Here is a 19,600-nt window from a genome sequence, read left to right as displayed (position 1 = left end):
TATTTGAGAGCTGTCCAAATTAGTTTCAGACCATCTTCCGTATGTTGTCACATGCTCGCCTTGTGTGTTGTTGCATGCTTGGCCTATCACATGTTGTTGCATGTTTAATTGCGCATTTGGCATGCATCTTTGGTTAAGTTGTTTAACCTGTTGTCTCATGTCTTGCATACTTGCATGTTTAAATTACATCTGGCATGCTTGTTAGCTTGCATAGTTGTTACATGGCTCGCGTGCTTGTTCGCCTAGGTTGTGTGCCTAGTGCACATTGCACATTTGCATACTTGCTTGCATGCTCATATTGCATACTTAGCTTGCATGCTTAGGTTGCATTTTGCATGCATGCCTTGCATCTTGAATTGATTGTGATAGAGGTTGGGCCTATTGCTTGTTTTGGTTTGCATTTTATTTGATACCAAAATGCACAACTTGACTTCTTGGGCCATTATGCATCGAAATGCGTGATTGGTGGCCCGAGGGTCGAGGGCCATCCTCCTTTGAGTCATGAATATGATAAGGAATGTGGTGGTGCAAACATTGGCTTTAAAAAGCATTGCCATGCCTAGTTTGCCCTCTGCTGCTGTCAAAATAGGATTCTGTAGGAAGATATGGTCGACCGACCATTCTTAGTGCCAGCCGACTAAATATCTTTGGCCGAGAGCCATACCAATGGTCGATGACCACTTTCCTATGGCCGGTGACCATTCCTCATGGCCGGTGGCATCCCACGGTGTTCATAGAGTGTTCCCTGGGATTTGTGTAATTTTCAGAGGTATAAAGCAGGGTAAACAGAGGCAGCTTGTGCATGGTGGTGGATTTTCGAGCAAAGCCGAGCACGCATGCATTAGACCCTCTTCCCGAGGCTGTTTTACTGCTTTATTAGCTTAGTTAATTTGCTTAGCTAGTTAAGTGGTCTGTAGCTATTTAATTAGCTTGTTAGTTAGTTAAATTTGTATTATTCTTTTGATCCCTCCGAGAGAGGGCGAATTGTGTAATAAGCGTGCGTATGTGTGATGCATGTCTTCCAACCCCCACTTCTTTCTCCCATTTACTTACCTGCTTTGATGGTTAATACTAGGGCATATTTTAATTATCATCCTTATGCTATGCATGTTTGCATCATTCATATGTCTTGCATGCACCGAGCTCGGCGCATCATACTAACTGCATTGTGTTTCAAATTCCAAGTTGAATACGTGTTAGTTGTAGCATCTCACATGCCATCTTAGAATAGCCGAGCCTCTCTTAGTTGCATTTGGCATGTGTTGCATTAGCCATCTTAACATGAACTTGGATCATACATTTGATTACTAACATGTTCTTTGTTTTGGCTTGGAGTACACTGTGAGTGTTTTATGCTTTAGCATCTCGCATGTATGTGAACGTTAACATGAAAGCATGCTTGCCATTAGGCTAACTGCTTAGTTGATTTACTGCCTGAATGCTTGTGGGTGAAGATTGGATTGCTTGAATTGGAATAATTCGTTGAAACCCGTGTTTTAGCCTACTTGCGAGTAGCAAACCTCAAACCATTTTCCAAACAAAACGGATATGCGATGCTTTGTTCCAAATTAAGCGATCTAGTCAATACTTGTGTGTTGTGCACATCACATAGTAAATTCTAGCTAATTAACAGGAATAAGAACACATATGTTTTCAAAACAAAATATCATGCTTAGTACAGGCCGATTGTAGACGTCCCCCGAATGCCCTGGGAGGAACGAGCTCCCGTTCTGTTCGATATTGGGGTCACTACAGCTCAGGACTCTCGAATTTGTCACGGTTCTAAATCTGAACCAAAGAGTCCAAAATCCGGCAAATCGTTTTGAGAAAAACAGATTTTTTGAAAGAAGCGCCAAACATGGACTGCTTTGCCAGATACAGAGTCGCCACCTAAATATTTTATTTTGGGAAATTTAGGAAACCTTGACTCGTTCGCCTAAGGCCACGTGTCCGTCATCACCAAAGTTGCCTCGGCTCGGGAACTTGGGTACGATTGGGGAAGGTCACTTCGTGAGCACTCCCGCTTGCCCGGTTAGAGACCGGCCTCTACTAACCATGATATCTATTTTTGAAAACATTGTATGTTCTTATTCCGGTTATTAGCCTAGGTTACTATGTGATGCGCACAACATACAAGTATAGACTGAGTTGCCTAAATTGGAACAAAACATTTCATGTTTGTTTGTTTGAAAATGATTTGATGGTGCTACCCGCAGGTAGGCTTAAAATGCAGATTTTGCCACCCTCAGGTGGGCTTAGAAAAGATGGTTTTGCCACTATCTAGTGGGCTTAAGACAAACAGTTGATGATTTATTCCAATCCAAACAACCCAACCTTCACCCACAGGCATTCAGGCAGTTATATCACATAAGCATATAGCCTCATGGTAAGCATGCTATTCATGGCAGTCACTCACACGCATGCAAGGATGCTAAAGCATAGAACTTACCGAGTACTCCAAGCCAAAATAGAAACTACATTAGAAATCATGCAAGATCCTAAGTATACAGAAATGCCTAATGCTACACATGCAAAAATGCAACCATAGCAGGCTCGGCTATTCTAGACATGGCATATGAAATGCTACAGCTAACATGTATTCAATTTGGAATTGAAAATACAATGCAGTTAGTATGGTGCGCCGAGCCCGGTGCATGCAAAACAGATGAATGATGCAAACATGCTGTCATACTGTATGCTAATTGAAATATGCCCTAATCTAACCATCATAAGCGGATAAATAAAAGGGAGAAAGACGTGGGGTTGGAAGACATACAACACACTCACGCACACTTATTACAGTTATGCCCTCGCGCAGAGAGTCCGAATAAATATACAGTCCCGAATGAAAGAATATTACAGTCCCAAATAAAAGAATAGTACAGTCCAAATAATACAGTCCCAATAATGTACAAATTCCTAATTAATTAACAAATTAACTAAGAAAGCTGTAAAATTGGCGTGCAAGCCAGGGGCTGCCTTGATTCTAATGAATGATGTATGTTTAGGCTGCCTTGTGCGGAAATCCACCGGGATGCCCCAATTAGCCTCTGTTTAGCAGTTATTCTTGGAAAGCGTGCCAAGCTTCGAAAAGTTGCTGATTCTTCATTTTGCTGCAACAGAGAGCAGGAAAGGGGCATAGCAATGTATTTTCACAAATATATACATGCCTCGATCCTCGTGCCACCAATCACCCATATCGAGGCATGATGGCCGAGGAGTCGAATTGCACAATTAAATATGAAATGAATGCACATGAAAACACAACAAGACCTAACTCCATCATGGATAATCCGGAGTGTCGGTGACTGGGGAATTGAGATACATTCCGTCACTCGGAGTACGAAATGCACCTCGTTTCCCATGCCCGGGCTAACTCCTCTCCCGAACATGATGCAATATGCATGACATGCATGAAATGCAACTAAGATACAATCCAAACATACACAATGTTATGGAATGGCATACATGCTGCACGAGGTAATACAAAACCGGGCATACACAATGCTATGGATGAAATGGCATACGCAATGCAATAAATGGGCTTACACCAACATGAGAGAGCCTCAGCCACTCTCACATAGGAGGCCATCAGATGAAAACAAGATAACTCGAAATGCGTGCACGCGTGCACGCAAACCGAGGACCGACCCTCAGGCACCGAAATGCCACTCTAATGAGACATGGCAAAGACATGGAATATGATATGCGAATATGCAAAAATCAGTAGCAAAATGAGGGGGAAAACAGCCCCGAAACAAGGCGAAATGACACCCGATGCATGGAATTTCTCCCGAAATGCAAGATTAGGTACATGAAATGGCCTACAGCTATACAAAGCATGCATAATTGGTATATGGAATGAAAATACAGAAGCAAGGCAGCCCCAAAATAAGCATTTTTACAGTTCAAAGCATGGCCAAACAGCTAAAAGAAACAGGGCAAAACTAGCATGCAAAAATGGCCCTAAATGCGAGATTAAGAAGCAACTCACAGCTGCTGACCCCAAACAGATTAGGGCCCTTCAACAAAGTTTAAGAGCGGCCCAAAACATGATAATTTAAAGTTCATAGAAAACCACAAAAACCAGCACAGATATGGCTAAACTCTCATGCAAGAAATGGGCCTAAAAGTGGACAAAGAAGCAAGTGGTGGTTTCTGGCCTTAAACACAAAGGGGCCCTTCAACAACATTGAATAGGGGCCAAAAATAATACACTTTACAGTTGATGGCCGGACCCAAAACAGTATGCATACAAGCCAAAAATATCATGCAAAATATGGCCAAAAAAGAGAGATATAACACAAAGTATGTAGAGGATGCCTCAAGCAGTGAAATACCCTCAATGAAACATGAAGAAGAGGCCAAAATAAGACTATTCTCAGTTCTGAAAATCATCCAAAAATAGAAGCACAATAGGCCAATAAATCATGCAAAAATGGGGACCAAAGAGAGGTATAATGACAAGTGGCATATGGAGGTCCCAAACAGTGATGAGCCCTTCTTCAATGTTGAAGAGGGGCTCAAAATAATCCTATCAACAGTTTACATCATGCTCCAAAACAGACCACATATAGGCCAAAAATACTATGCAAGATTATGGCATACAAGAGGGATAATGAGGAAAGTGAAAGATGGGGACCTCAAACAGTGAGAGGCCCTTAAGAAAAAGTGAAAAAGAGCTCAAAAGAAGGCCACTTTTAGTTAGGGCCGGAGCTCAAAACAGCAAGCATATATGGCTTATAAATGATACAAGAAATGGACCAAAAAATGGGGGAAATGCTACTCACCCATGAAGACAAGTCTTTTGTTGCTTCTTGGCTTGAGAAGTGATGCCTCCTAGCTGCTGGAAAACTCCCCAAGCTGCTGGAAATGGAGTAGTGGTGGTGATGCTTGGTGGTGATGAAGAAAATGTGGTAGAACTTGAATGTTTTTGCTTGAAAGAGAGAGATGGAGGGAGAGAATATGCCAAGCTTCAAAGCAATTTTTTTCCAACCCCTAAGACCAATGCTGGCTGCTGGTTATATGGACCAAGGAGAGGGGGAGCATGGAGGGAAAGAGTAGGGGAAAAGGACCAAGTCTTTTAAAGGTGTCCCCCGGATATAGATATTTTTGGGGGACAACAGCTATACAGCTGTAAAGTACACATTGCAAGGATCACGGCCGGCCAACTTTTGGAGCTGCAGGTGGCCGGCCGGCCACCCCCCATGGCCGACCGGCTAGGGATCAAAAAGGTCAAGAAGATTTAGTGGCCGGCCACCACAGATAGGTGTCCTCCCAGGTGCCCTCAACACAACCCTATGGTTCAAAATTGGCAACTGCAAAACAGGAGAGAGAATAGGCCATTTTTAGAAAGGGGTCAAAAGGGTCAGGTGGAATTACTGGCCGGGCACCAACTTTTAGTGTCCTCCCATGTGTGTACAACACAGATATGTGGTTAAAAGTTCAAGAAAATGGCCCAAGGTTGTTCAACATTGGCTCGGAAATGAGAAAAACGGGCATCGGAGGGCGTCAGAGGAATATAACTGGTTGCTGAAACAATTACTGGCCTCCCACCCTTCTACGGCCTTCTTGGTGATAAAACAGAGGTACCTGCCAAAAACGAACGAAAACCGATGCAAAACGAGTGCTCGGGGGCCAGAACGCGCAGTTCGGGGCCCCGAAAACTGCCTGTTGAGCACCGAAAGTGGCATTCGACCACGAAGTGGGTCTCTCAGACCTCAGTGTCCCTAAAAAGGGAGTAAATAGGATGCATGCCAAAAATCAGAGTAAACGGAGATGGTTAAGCGGTCCCGAACCTAGGCAGACGGCCAACGGTCCCAAAAAAATGGAAATCGGGCTCCGAAATGGGCAAAATGGCCTACGGCCACAAAATTTAGCCCACGGCCACTGAGAGATGGTCTACGGGACCTCTCCCTCCCCTCAGGAAAAGAAACAGAGAAAACCGAGTCTGGTTCGCAAACCGAGGCAAGGCACAGAAGAGGATTCAGAAATCCAGAGGCAGGGCTCACGGCCGCGACTCTGAGACTTCTGAACGAGCACGATATGCAACATCACCAAGCGCTCTATCGGTGACGTCTGAGTCTTAAGGTTGGTAAAAAATGGGGTGTCTACAGTTGCCCCTCTTTGACAGAACTCGGAAGTCACAAGTGACGGGAGTGAATGTCAAAGCCCAGAGACGACCCATTTTTGACAAGGCCGAAGACTTAGACAAACGTACAAGATAAACAGAGATGTGCCCGCAAGCATGCCCGCAGGCAAGGGGGCAAAATGCAAAGTGATATGCACAGAGCCTGGAGTAACTCAATGATCATGCAAATGCAGCAAGCTGTAATGAAGCAAGTATTCGCAAATAGATGCAACAGTTTTAAGCAATAATGCAAAGCAACAACTACATTTCATGCAGTTAAAGAATGCGGAGAATTATTCAATCCTTGCCACGTCTCACACGGAGAAGATACGATACCTGAGCGATTCGTCTGGTCGCACCAGCCTCAAATGAACCGTACATACAATATCGTGCCTGCAAAAGAGAGAAATTCAACAAGCACAATATGCTAACAACATATATTCAATGTGATTCCGAAAGTTTGACACACGCAGTGTCGGCGAGTGAATGCATCGCGATTCGAGAAAGGAACGTGCGTGACAACGCATGCTCAAGCACAGAGTTATGGCAATATCAAGAAATGTGCATAACAATGCAAGTATGCTCGTGAGAATGCAAGTTACGTGCATGATAGTGCAAAACGAGCATAAATGAAGGTGCCCGTTTGTTACGAAATGATGAGCAAGGAAACGTGTGTTTCGGCGAAGGTGACTCGATCACAGCCTCCGATCCACTTCCTGGAAAGGCTACAACACATTCAAAAAGGATACACTTTGATTTCGATGAATGATGATGAGACACATGTCAGAACTTGAAGCTGAAGTTCCGGCGGAGCAATTTCGCAACAGAAAGTGTACTTTCCTTGAACTTTTTTAGGTCCCGGGGACTCCAATCCTCCTCAAAATTTGCAGAGAGCTAGGTGAGCATGTGGGGGACATGGCCGGCCAGTTTTATGGAGGGTGGGAGGTGGCCGGCTAGTTTTCCAAAAAGAGAATGGCCGGCTAGCCAGAAAAGGTGGCCGGCTGGCCACCTGCCCAAATCCGAGGCTAATTTAGTCTTTTCACTTCCTTTTCTTTACGCTCTCTCACCCAAACACTTTGAGCCTATAAATTCAGCCACGAAATCTTCTCCTCTTGCTTCCTACACCATTTTCTCCCTCAGATCTGGGCTCTATACGCGTTTTTCAAGGCCTCACGCAAGTTGTTTTCGCGAAAGCATTCAGTTTTAAGCACTTTGAACTGATTAAATTTCGGTTTCGGGGCTTCTTTTCTCATTTTCACCACTTGAGGTGAGTTTGTCTCAATATTTGGAAGATTTTCTCGGGAGTTGACTTTTGTTGACTTTTTCGTTTCCCGAGAGTTGACTTTTTCCAATTTTGGCTCATTTTTGCTCCTTTTGTAGATTTTCCAAAATGGCGGGTAATTTTCCACATGGTGGAGGTTTTTCGGGTGCCAGGGATGATTTTGATGCCATGTCTTTGCCTCCGAGGGTTCGTCCCTTTATTCTCGGGAGGTATGCTCCGCCGGCATATATTCTTCCTCGGGCCGTTTTTCGTCATTTTACTGATTTTGACGATCGAGCACCTGGAGATCTACTTCTGCGGGAGTTAGAGCATCACCTCTCCTACGAGGCACGAGAGGTATTTACTTCATTCTCTGCATTTTTCGTGCATTTCATGCTTTTTCCATGCTTGAACACACAGTTTAGCTTACGACATAGTACTTTGTTTGCATCCTGAACATGTAGCTTAAACACTTGAATTTCTGAACACTCGGCTCATTAATTGATTGCGAGCGCACGGCACACATTAGTTAAGAAGTGAACACACGGCTCAAACACTGACTTGTCGAACACACAGCCCGAATTTGGAGGTGCACACACAGCACACACTGACTAGGAGTAGAACACGCAGCCCAAACTCCAATTTTCTGAACACGCAGTCCAAGTTTGATTGTGAACACGCAGCCCACATTGGTTGAGAGTAGAACACGCAGCCCAAACTCTGATTTTCCGAAATCTGAACACGCAGCCCAAATTTGATTGTGAACACGCAGCCCACATTGATTGAAAGTTGAACACGCAGCCCAAACTTTAATTTTCTGAAATCTGAACACGCAGCCCAAATTTGAATGTGAACACGCAGCCCACATGGATTGAAAGTTGAACACGCAGCCCAAACTTGATTGTGAACACGCAGCCCACATTTAATTGAAAGTTGAACACGCAGCCCAAACTTTAATTTTCTGAAATCTGAACACACAGCCCAAATTTGATTGTGAACACGCAGCCCACATTGATTGAAAGTTGAACACGCAGCCCAAACTTTAATTTTCTGAAATCTGAACACGCAGCCCAAATTTGATTGTGAACACGCAGCCCACATTGATTGAAAGTTGAACACGCAGCCCAAATTTGATTGTGAACACGCAGCCCACATTGATTGAAAGTTGAACACGCAGCCCAAACTTTAATTTTCTGAAATCTGAACACGCAGCCCAAATTTGATTGTGAACACGCAGCCCACATTGATTGAAAGTTGAACACGCAGCCCAAACTTTAATTTTCTGAAATCTGAACACGCAGCCCAAATTTGATTGTGAACACACAGCCCACATTGATTGAAAGTTGAACACGGAGCCCAAACTTTAATTTTCTGAATTCTGAACACGCAGCCCAAATTTGATGGTGAACACGCAGCCCACATTGATTGAAAGTTGAACACGCAGCCCCAACTTTAATTTTCTGAAATCTGAACACGCAGTCCAAATTTGATTGTGAACACGCAGCCCACATTGATTGAAAGTTGAATACGCAGCCCAAATTTTAATTTTCCGAAATCTGAACACGCAGCCCAAATTTGATTGTGAACACGCAGCCCACATTGATTGAAAGTTGAACACACAACCCAAACTTTAATTTTCTGAAATCTGAACACGCAACCCAAATTTGATGGTGAACACGCAGCCCACATTTAATTGAAAGTTGAACACGCAGCCCAAACTTTAATTTTCTGAAATCTGAACACGCAGCCCAAATTTGATGGTGAACACGCAGCCCACATTTAATTGAAAGTTGAACACGCAGCCCAAACTTTAATTTTCCGAAATCTGAACACGCAGGCCAAATTTGATTGTGAACACGTAGCCCACATTTAATTGAAGGTTGAACACGCAACCCAAACTTTAATTTTCTGAAATCTGAACACGCAGCCCAAATTTGATGGTGAACACGTAGCCCACATTTAATTGAAAGTTGAACACGCAGCCCAAACTTTAATTTTCTGAAATCTGAACACGCAGCCCAAATTTGATTGCATTTGCACACAGCCTATTTACTTGCACACAGCTTATTCATTTCATTGGCACACAGCTCATTCATTTTTATACTGACACATGTATTCATTCTGAATGCAGGTTGGTTCTCGCGGTGTACGGGGATATGGCTCCACCGCTGCGAGGGATTGGTATGTTGAGCTCCTGGAGGCTGTCCGGGATTTAGTAGATCTGGCAGGGTTCGGAGCCTTCTGCGTTGGGTTATCACGTTGTCCTGCCAGGAGGACACTGATGGCCGCTTTGGTGGAGAGATGGTGGGACACCACCAACTCCTTTCATTTCTCTGCCACTGGGGACATGACTATGACCCCTCTGGATTTTGCTGTGTTGACCGGCCTGGACATAGGAGGTTGGTCCATTCCTTATGATGAGGACATGGGCGAATGGGAGGCCGTTTGGATACATCTGCTGGGGGCCCGTCCCCCTGTCGACAGAGCTTCCGGGAGAGTTCGATACACTTGGTTCTCTTCCCATTTCCGGCGGGCGGAGATGGAGCCCGGGACTCTTGAGGAGACAGAGCAGTATGCCCGTGGTTTTCTTATGTTCCTCTTCGGGACTACTCTGTTTGCCGATAGAGGGAACACGGTTGGGCTATATCTATTGAGCGCTCTGGTTGACCTATCACAGGTCAGTCGATACGACTGGGGTGGCGCCGGCCTGGCTACCCTTTACTGTTACATGAGCGCGACCTCCCGCGGGCAGGGAGATTTACTTGGCGGTTATTGGAGAGCCTGGGAGGTACTTTCTATCCTCTTGATTTACATTTCTGCTCCTCATTACTTGTACATTGCACACACAGCGCACGTTACAGTCTGTATTTTGTCCTCAGCACGTTATACTTACATTCTGCACTGCTTTTCTCAGTTATGGGTCTACGTGTATTTCCCGATGTTAGCCCCAGAGTTGGAGGTGGCAGGGCTCCTCATGACCCCGTACTCACTGGTGTTCAAGGGCCAGCACCGGCCGAGACCCCGAGAGACTCTCTTCTATCTACGGCAGTATTTCGACACTGTGCGCCCATCGGAGGTACTTCAGAACCCTCAGTTCTTTCCATTTTCATCTTTGATTTGCTCCACACATTCCCGATTTCTGTTTGATTTATGCACTTGTTATCCGCAGATTACATGGCAGCCCTGGGCACCCTTGGGCGATGGTCTCCAATTTCAGTACGCCGGAGGATCGGGCACCTGCCAGTATAGGGTCCTACTCGAAGGACCGGTTGGTAGAGCATGGTTTCTGGGGGGACGCTTTCTGCGTCAGGTATGGGGTTACAATTCTCAGGACCCTCCCGCAGCACCCCCAGTCAGTATGTGGACTGCTGATAGGCTCTCTCACCAGGATGTAGTCGGTGCTATGCTGGGTAGTGATGCTTTGCTACATCTCGAGGAGGGGGACTACGCCACTTACCGTCATACATATTTGATGCCTCCATTGACGGGAGTTCGTACCCTGATGACGAGGTCTGCTGGTACGTCATCCTCGAGCCAGGCCCGGGCTCGGACTGAAGATGCCCCTTCCACCAGCAGGGCTGGTATATCTAGAGGTGGGGGTAGATCGGTTCCCCCGATTCCTCCGACTTATCCTCATCCTGGGTGGCCGGATATGCCGACTGAGCTGATGGGGTGGCAGTATGGGGCCACCTCTCCGACTCCGATCCCGTTAGAGCCTCCGATGCCCGGTGATCGATACGCCATTGGTCCCGACTCACCACTGGTATGCTCCACTGTTTTTTCATTTATCATCCCGATGTCTAGACATTCCTTTATTCACTGATGATTTGAGCTTGTGTCTGCAGCCACCCAGGGAGTACATGGAGGAGGTGATTGGATTGGTGGCCTCACTCGAGGGCATGGTCCTGCGGAGGGAGGCACAGTTGTCTATCGTGGGCATCCAGGTACCCCTCAGCTTTCTGGCATTTATCATACTTCTGATGACATGCTGACTTCTACTGCATTGATAGGCTACTTGTGTAGAGCGCATCTGGCACACACCCCACTTGTACACTGTATTTACATGCACTCATTTCATGTAGTTTTTGCTTGTATCTACATCCGATGTACATATTTGGACTGATGTATTTGAATTGAACTCTTTATCTTCAGATGCCCCCGGTGTACGCTCAGCCACCAGCCAGGCCACCTGGGCCTCCTTGGGGAGCTGGGCCATCTGGGCCTTTTCACGGAGCTGGGCCATCCAGGCCTTTTCAGGGAGCCGGGCCATCCAGGCCTTTCCGAGGAGCTGGGCCATCCAGGCCTTTCCGAGGAGCTCGAGGAGGGTCCTCCCACAGACGCAGGGCACATGTTATAGAGGCGGAGCCTGACGAGGAGGAGGAGGAGGAGGTCACAGACCGTCAGTCAGGGACATCTGCTGAGGAGGGGGACTCCGGTCTTGGTTTCGGGAGTGGAGGCGAGGCCGAGGGGGATCCTGAGGACGACAGCTCCGACCCGGATGATGGTGGCGATGCAGAGGTTGTCCCGCAGAAGAGGACGAGGAGGGCCTCTTATTCCCGCTCCTGAGAGCACAGACACAGCTGTTTCCCGTTTTATTTATCTTTTTGCTAGTAGTTGTAGCACATTTGTACATTATCAGGCAGTTTATTTTCTGTAAAACTTGCGCCTTAGTCTGTAAAATGTTATAACAAGCGAGGTATGATGGGATGAAACAGCTTTTGAAAAAGTATTGTATTTTAAACACTTAGCATCATATCGCATCATTTTGCACCAAAATGAGATTGAATGGAAGCGTGTATTGTGCATTTTGCCCGGTCAGGTAGCGAACCGACGCAACAACCTAACTTTCTAAGATATAACAAAAAATCTTAGCAAGTTTACAACTCAATAAGCAAAATAAAATAGCGTTGACAACGCAAATAAACAAGACTTAACAAAGATTGCTTAAACAGAGAGCAATGACTCAAAAACACGAAACACGACAGCTCGACAAATAACTCGATAAGCAAAACGACAACTCGATAATCAAAACAACAACTCGATAAACAAAACTCAGCAGAATGAAGTGTACTTCGAACGATCTGGGCATCGGAACGCATCCGCAACAGGGGGAAATGAAGGCCTTTGACACATCTGTTGTATGGAAATGCTCGAAACTTTCCACTGGAGGGTAAAACAGGACTAAGGAGATACACTGGAGCATGGTCGGCCACCTTAGGGAACCGGCCGGCCAGTTTTATTGGAGAGAGGGGGGCCACCGGCCAATTTTGAAAAAGGAAATGGCCGGCCTACCAGAAAAGGTGGCTGGCCGGCCACTTATCCCTGCAGTCGCCCAATTTTTGACACATGTCCTCTTGAATAGTGTTTTTCCCTCTTTAAAAGCCCTAGCTCCATGGTTCATTCAAATCACCTCAGTTTTGCATCAGAAATGGAGGCGTTTCTTGTTGAAAACCTTACAGCTTGGATCGCCTCTCTAGATGGTTCCGAAAAGCTGAACTTCCGGGGTTTCGGCTTGAATGCACTGTTCACGCTGAGTCGCACTCCGTTGCACCTTCCTTTCCTTCATGCCGCGGCGAGGTTTTGGAACCCGGTGACGCATATCTTCAGCTTCGGCGGGTAAGAGGTATGTCCGACTTTTGAAGATTTTCAAGTTTTGATGGAATCTGAAGGCCAAGAAGAGATCTTGCCCCAGATTCGCTTCGGTCATGCCTAGGCTTTGGGGCGGATGTGTGGACTGACCGCGCATGATGCTCGATCTCTGGTCTGTAATGGGGAACTGGACATCCTTGGCTTGATCCATTGCTTTTCTGACACCGGTGACCGCAGCAACCATTATTGGCAAGGTTTCCGGCAACATGCCCTTTGCTTGTGCTTGTTGTCTCACTTTCTTCTTTCCTCGGGCTTCGGCGGAGCTAGCATTCGTCTGATTAAAGTTACCCAAGGCTTGAGGGAAGGAAAGAGCTGCATTGCTATGACCTTGGCCGAGACGCTGATGGGCTTGGATTCTGTCTATCGCCGGGAGACGACTAGATTTGCTGGGAGTCCACTGCTGCTGCAGGTAAGGTTTCCCACCCCATCTTACATATGTATTTGCTCACATCACTCGGCCCTCAGGCTCGGTTTTTCTCACAAAACCCTTGTCTTACTTTTCTCTCATCGTGTACCTCTCTATTCTTTATTCTCTCATTTTTCATCCCTCCCCAGGTATGGTTAATGGACAAATTACAGGTCGTGGACTCTTGCCCGGCCTACTCAGCTCGAGGCTATTTCTTTCGACAGCGCCTAGTCAATGCCCTTGATGAAAGGTGGTGGTTTGACTGGATGTGCAACTTGTCCGTAGATAGCATTGCTTGGCGTTGTTCCTGGCTCAGTCTCCCAGCAATGAGCTATAGCATGTCCCGGCTGATCGGGATCCAGTTGGTTGGTCTCACCCACTGTGTATTCTACTTTCCGTTCCGGTTTCTGCGACAGTTCGGTCATGATCAGATTTGCCCACCAGAGGGGATTGAGTACCCGGCTGCTTTCTCGGTCCGAGGTGCACAACTTGCCCGATATGCCACAGCATGGAGGACTAGAGAACTTCTGGCTCCTGCTCCCACTTCCAATTGCACTTTTTCTGACGAGTGCTTGGATTGGCTCAACGAGGAGGCACAGGTTGGGCCTAGCTTGGCATCAGAGGCTTCGACCAGCTCTGGGAGGGGGCGCAGGGATGCTTGACTTGACTATGCTCCAGATTTATTGCTTTATTAGTACTTTCAAGTTTTCCTTATGAATGTAATAAAAAGCAATTTCGATTGTATGCAAGAGCAGGAGAACTCTGTTTTGAAATCAATGAAATTGAAGGTTGTGGTACTGAAAATTTTCCACTTTGATCCAAAAATGGTCTTGGTTGTAAAGAGATTAATTTGAACAAAGTCAACTTTTACTAAAACTTTTCAAAACTATTTTCGATATGGATCAGAATCGGACATGCCTAAGATTTGTCATTGAGATGCACAACCCCAGACCCCTGCAACTGGAAAGTTGCCCCTAGTTTGAAGAGTACCGTGGCACTGCATGGCAACGGAAAGTTGCCCCTAGTCTGAACAGCGTTCCACCGTCGTGGCAACGGAAAGTTGCCCCTAGTCTGAATAGCACTGCACCGGAGATCGCGATAAATGCTGATGGATAAAGATGACTGAGATGGTCAAAATGGACAAAGTTAATCGAGGAAAAGTTTATGGCTGAACTTCAAGGTGAAACTGCCTACGTATCCCAAAGATGGGAATCAAGCCTTACGTAGTTCAGGCTTAGGTTCACTCGGGTATTTTCACTCTCTTTTTACGCTCTGACTTTTGCCAAGGCCGCCCTTTGCGGGTTTTCAACCTTGCGAGCTCAGTTTTTATATTTTCTAATTTTTTGTGCTCTAACTTTTGCCTAGGTCGCCCTTTCGGGTTTTCGGCCTAGCGAGCCTCTCAAGGGTAATATTTCTTCAACTTGTCCATATTGATCGGTTGTGAGAACTCCAAGCCATCTAGATCCATCAGAACCATAGCTCCACCTGACCAGATAGCTTTGATGATATAGGGACCAGTCCAATTAGGTCTGAACTTGCCCCTTGGGTCGTGGATGGGAGCTCGGTTGTCTTTGAGCACCAGATCTCCTTCCTTTAGATTCCTGGACTTAACTTTCTTGTTGAAAGCCCGGGCAATTCTGCGCTGATAGCCTTGAACATGGTACAGTGCTTTCAGTCTTCTTTCATCAAAGAGCATGAGTTCCTCAAATCTGCTCTGCTGCCAATCTGCTTCGGCTATTTGACACTCAGTCAATACTCATAACGACGGAACCTCAATCTCAATAGGTAGAACGGCCTCCATCCCATAAACCAATGAGTACGGAGTCGCTCTGGTAGAAGTTCTGATTGAAGTCCTGTAGCCCCACAGAGCAAATGGCAGCTTGTCTGGCCAATCCCGGTACGTTTCCACCATCTTCTGCAGTATGTGTTTGATATTTTTGTTGGCGGCCTCGACTGCTCCGTTGGTTTGCGGCCGGTATGTAGACGACTTATGAAAAGCCACGTTGTATTTCTCCAACAAGTTTATTACTTCCTTCTTGAAGTGGGAACCATTATCTGAAATTATCTCGTTTGGGACCCCATAGCGACAGATGATGTTGTTTCTGATAAACTTTGCAACGTGTGATGCCTTTAACACCGCATATGATTGGGCCTTGACCCACTTCGTGAAATAATCTATTGCAACCAGGATGAACTCATGCCCATTTGACCCCTTTGGGGTGACAGCCCCGATCACATCGATTCCCCAAACTGAAAATGGCCACGGCGAAGTCATGTTGTACAGCTTCGACGGTGGGATGTTCATGCAGTTTGCATGGATCTGACACTTGTGGCATCACCGAACAAAACTAATACAATCCTCCTCCATGGTGGACTAGTAGTAACCCTGCCTGAGGATCTTCCGTGCTAGCATTACCCCATTCATATGCGCACCGCATTCTCCTCCATGGATGGCCTCCATCAGGCGCTTCGATTCTTCGGCTTCTACACATAGCTTGTGCATTCCCAGATGGCCTCTCTTATACAGCTTACCCCCACAGATGATGAACTGAACGGCCATTCTTCTGATTGCCCTTTTATCCTTGGCATTTACCCTGGCGGGTATACTTCCTTTTCCAAGAAACGCCAAATGTCATAATACCAGGGGTTTTCGTCCTGAACCTCATCTATAGCGGCGATCGACTCATAAGCTGGCGCAAATTTCTGGTCAATGACGACTGGACGCATCCGAATTCCAAACGGGATGTCTATCATAGAAGATAGAGTTGCCAAAGAATCTGCGAACCTGTTGTTCTCTCTTGGAAGATGAGCGAAGTTTAGCTTCTCAAACCAAGGGATTAGCAAATCCAAGGTCTGGTGGTACATCATCATCTTTTCTTCTTTGACTTTCCAGTCTCCGTTTGCTTGAGATACAACCAGGTTTGAATCCCCAATGACGTCCAACCGTCTTGCCCCTAGTTCCAAGGCCGCTTCTAGGCCGGCAATACATGCCTCATATTTAGCTTCGTTGTTTGAGACTTTGAACCGGAGTTTGAAGGCTAGAGGGATACGGGAATTGTCGGGTGCTATCAGCAGCACTCCTATCCCATATCCGTATTGATTTGACGCTCCGTCAAAGTACATCGTCCAATATTCGTCGTCGATGTGCAAAATGGCTTCATCTGGGGATGAGTACTTGACTGCTTCACCTCCTTCCGCTGGATGGTCGGCCAAGAACTCTGCCACTGCTCTTCCTTTAACTGACTTGCACGTCACATATTTCAGATCAAATTCGGAGAGCAACAGCAGCCAACGAGCTAGCCTACCCGTAAGTGCTGGTTTCTCGAAAAGGTATTTGATGGGATCTAGTCGTGAAACCAACATTACGGAGTGAGCTAACAGGTAGTGCCGCAGCTTCCTGGTAGCCCATACCAGAGCTAAGCAAGCCTTCTCAAGCGGAGTGTAGCGGGTCTCATAATCCAACATCTTCTTACTCAGATAGTAGATGGCCCTCTCCACCTTATCCTCCGATTCTTGCGCGAGCATGCAGCCCATTGTGGTCTCAGTCACTGAGATGTACAATATCAACGGCTTCCCCGGTTCTGGCGGTGACAACACGGGCGGGTTCTGCAAATATTCTTTGATTTGTTCGAAAGCTGCTTGACATCGGTCGTCCCACTGGAACTTCTTGCCTTTCTTCAGAAGAACAAAAAGTGGTTCACAAGTCAAGGTTAATTTTGAGATAAACCGTCATATGAATTGCACTTTACCCAGAAAGCCTCGCACCTCCTTTTCAATCCTTGGTGGTGGCATTTCTAAGATGGCCTTAATCTTTGAAGGGTCGACCTCGATGCCCCTTTGTGTAATCAGAAACCCCAGCATTTTTCCCGCTGTGACACCGAAAGTACATTTCTGAGGATTTAGCTGCAACCGAAATTCTCTGATCCTTCGGAAAAACTTTTGCAAGGTGGTGTAGTGGCCCTCTCTTTCCTTGGACTTGACAATCATGTCGTCCACGTACACCTCAACCTCTTTGTGGATCATGTCGTGCAATATTGTGGTCGCGGCCCGTTGATAAGTAGCTCTGGCATTCTTCAACCCAAATGGCATTACCCGGTAGCAGTACGTCCCCCACGGGGTGGTGAATGCAGTCTTTTCTCTGTCTTCTGGTGCCATCACTATCTGATTGTACCTTGAAAAGCCATCCATGAATGAAAGTAAGGCATGCCCTGCCGTAAAATCCACCAACTCATCAATATGCGGTAAGGGAAAGTCGTCCTTCGGACTAGCTCTGTTCAAATCCCTGAAATCCACGCATACCCGGATCCTGCAATCCTTCTTCGGCATTGGAACGATGTTGGCCAACCAAGTCGGGTATTCGGATACCTGCAGGAAGCCTGCGTCGATCTGCTTGGTGACCTCTTCTTTAATCTTGAGAGCCCAGTCGGGGCGGATCCTTCGGAGTTTCTGTTTGACAGGTCGGGCCTCGGGGTCAAGGGGGATCCGGTGCTGTACAATCTCAGGATCGATCCCAGGCATGTCTTCGTAGGACCACGCGAAAACATCTTTGAAATCTTTTAGTAAAGTGATTAAGCGCTCGCGTTCCTCCGAAGACAGCGTGGACCCGATCTGGACTAGTCGCGGGTCGTCCTCAGTACCAATGTTCACGGTAATGATTTCATCAGTTAAGGGTTTGACAAATCTCTCCTCCTCTTGCTCAATCAAACCTTGTAAAACCAGAGGAACTTCGTCCTCGTCGTTTTTATCAAAATTTTGAAAGTCTGAATTTATGCAATAAATTAAGGGCACAGAGAAGTACTCAGAAACCACAGTCACCTGATTCTCATTAAGCTCATCCAAATCGTCCGAAATCTCGGTTACATTAGACTCAAATGAAAAAGAGAAAGACGACCTGGACATAGCTGTGGCATCCGGGTTATCATCCCCAGGATTACCAGACTCAGACTCGGTCGAGCTGGAACCTGATTCCGACTCACAGGACTCGGTGGAATCAGATTCCGGCTCACTACCTGACCCGGTGCTGCTGGACAAGAATCCCTCTTCGTATTGCCAAGTGAGAGAGGGTGCGATAGATGCATCCAAGATAGTTGCTGGAAGGCCCGCAGCCGTTTCATCCCCAATCATGGAAACCGAGGAGTTATCCCCCAAGCACATTTGGTCGATCGAAGGATCTGAGAGTAGACTTGCCAACGCTACCCCCATCTCAAGTTCGGTGCCCTCAGGATCCACCGCCTTACTCTGTTCAACCTCAGCTGATGGGTCTGTCTGCGCTTCAGCAACGTCATCCCCGGGTAGTTGCAGGTCAAAGAAGATCTCGAAACCAGGCACGCGCTTCCTCTCCGCGTTCAGCCATGGTTCTGAGAAGCCTCAAAATGGAAAATCTTCCCCCTCCCGAACGAAGCGTCTGTTCAGGGTACCCCAGATGGGCCTATGCATTAATTCGAAAGGCTTCCCAGCCTGCTTTGCTCTGGCTCTTCCGGCCATTTCCTTTCCCTTCCTCACCCAGTCCTCTTTGGTGGGCGAATAACCCAGTCCAAAGGTGTGAGGGCTGTGTGGCACTTCGGCCAACGCTGAAATGCCCTTCCGGCCGCTCCTTCCCAATCCCATTTCGGGGATGTGTTGTAGTTTGTTCATGAGGTAGACGGATTGAGCACTGACGTACATCCCCTCATTCACAGCCATGATATTTTGTACCACTCGAGGCTCAGCCAAAGTGAACCCGGATAAGAACACATCCTTAGTGCCGTGCTCGATTTCCAAAACAGGCGTGGACACTTCCGATGGCGGATGGATTGATGAATTCCCCAAAACAATTGCTACCCCCTTCCCGTGAGGGTACTTCAGCATCTGATGCAAAGTGGAAGAGATTGCCTTGACCTGGTGCAACCACGGTCGCCCCAAGAGTAGGTTAAAGGTTGCGGGAACGTCCAAGACATGAAATTCAATGTTGTGTTGCCCTGGACCAACCTGGGCCTGGATCTTGACAGTCCCCATCACTTCTCTGCTAGTGTTGTCGTAGGCTCTTATCACCTGTGTAGTTGGCACAAAGTCCGCGGGTTTCAACCCGATTGCATATGCAGTTCTGGCTGGGAAGACATTAATAGCGGACCCGGTATCAACAAGTACCACCGGTATCCACTTGTCTCTACATGCC

Source organism: Camellia sinensis, chromosome 7 (genome assembly GCF_055761805.1).
Source record: "Camellia sinensis isolate YWXY chromosome 7, ASM5576180v1, whole genome shotgun sequence".
Classification (NCBI taxonomy): domain Eukaryota; kingdom Viridiplantae; phylum Streptophyta; class Magnoliopsida; order Ericales; family Theaceae; genus Camellia; species Camellia sinensis.
The sequence above is the reverse complement of the archived record's forward strand: the minus strand, read 5'-3'. Positions refer to the sequence as shown.